This window comes from Aplysia californica, unplaced genomic scaffold, assembly GCF_000002075.1.
Source record: "Aplysia californica isolate F4 #8 unplaced genomic scaffold, AplCal3.0 scaffold00298, whole genome shotgun sequence".
Classification (NCBI taxonomy): domain Eukaryota; kingdom Metazoa; phylum Mollusca; class Gastropoda; order Aplysiida; family Aplysiidae; genus Aplysia; species Aplysia californica.
The window spans coordinates 244,408-245,859 of NW_004797568.1; the positions used below are offsets into that span (position 1 = coordinate 244,408).

A 1,452-nucleotide genomic window follows, 5' to 3' on the forward strand; every position below is an offset into this window, starting at 1 on the left:
CTGTAAAATGTAGTATGTAGCGTTGGTGAAAATAAGTCAACTTTTTTATTTTGAAGGCGTTGCTGTCGTTAAGACTTTTTAAAATTTCTTTCTAAAGTTGTCTATAAATTTCACAGATTGTTTTGTACATGTACGGAGATTATAATGTTCTTTCATGGGTGTAAATTTCATCAAAGTCGGGTAAATGGTTGTTAAAATATTAAGTTACACCCATCTGATTCTCATCCAGTGTATTCGCCTGTGTAACTGTGCCTAAATCTCCTAGTATCGTTTTTACAAAAGTATTTTTAAAATGTTAAAATTTGTTCTTTTTTTATAGGGAGGGCGGGGCGCTTAAGGCTAACATTAAACATCAAAGATAAAATTCCAGACCTTACTTTGCATGAGTGGCCTTCATTAATGCGCTTTTAGATTATGAGGGTCTTCTAACTTTTAGGCAAATATGCAAAGACTTGAGAATATTAGACAGAGCGATTGTTTTTGGTATTTTTAAATCTTGTTTTAACTGCGGATAGACAAAAGTGAACAAGCCAGTGCAATACAACGTCGTTGAAGAAAACCGCGACAAACTTATCTTTCTTGCAATAGTAATGATAAGTCTAGATCACCTGCTTCCCTAGGAAAAATGTATTGTTTGTTGTATATTTTTGGTTCAAAAGTATGCTTTGTGTGTTATATCCGTGTTACTTTGTGTATGTGTATGTGTGTGTATGTGTATGTGTATGTGTGTGTGTGTTTGTTTGTTTGTTCGCGTGTGTATGTGTTTGCAAAACGAACGCGCTTGTCTATACATGTACTTACTTTTTAGTGACGTTTTTCTGTTTTGTTTTGTTGTGTGTTTTATTTGATTAAATAACATAATAAGTTCTCTTTATTCAAAATAGAAGGAGGTGAGAGATTTTTTTTAATAAGAAAGAAGGAGCAAACCACACCAGAGCTCTCCCACCAACCACCCACAAACGATATTGATATTAATGTAAATGTCTGAAATATTATCCCTTATAATAGCTTGTTCACTTTCAACTGACGGCGAATGAAATCGCTGTTTGATCTTCTTCGCGGACGCTGAAAAAGCGAGCCTGACCCAACCCTAGTCCAAGCTCGTGTATTATCAGTGGGAATCTTCGGTCTAATTTTAGCCGTTTCAGCATCACAACGACAGTGGAAATTAGAATCTAGCAGTACACAACCTCCGAGAACAATTGCTACGCTACACTTACACTTAACGCCTTATGTTGTTGGGAAACACTAGATCTAGAAGTAGAAGTGGAACCAAGCCGTCACCGAATTCAAACACTAATTTGTCAAGTTCAAGTCTCACAGTTGGTTAGGACTCGTAGATCTCTTCGTACTGTCGTACTGCACCAGACACCAGATAATCAGAGTTACCACCACAAGGCCAAGGTAAGGTAACTTCGTTTGATTTGATTTTTGAATCACTCAGAAGCCAGA

The 1,452-nt window shown here is 36.5% G+C and overlaps 1 protein-coding gene across 3 annotated transcripts in view; it reads right to left on the reverse strand.

Moving 5' to 3' along the window:
• Positions 1–1,452, reverse strand: part of LOC101860506 (exportin-2) — a 49,047-nt gene extending 47,595 nt beyond the window's left edge. For 2 of the 3 annotated variants that reach the window (XM_035970636.1, XM_005101762.3), the window contains exon 1: positions 1,221–1,452. The gene's annotated coding sequence lies outside the window, so the exon portion shown is untranslated. The remainder of the gene's footprint in view (positions 1–1,220) is intronic. The other variant, XM_005101763.3, reaches the window with a different exon arrangement.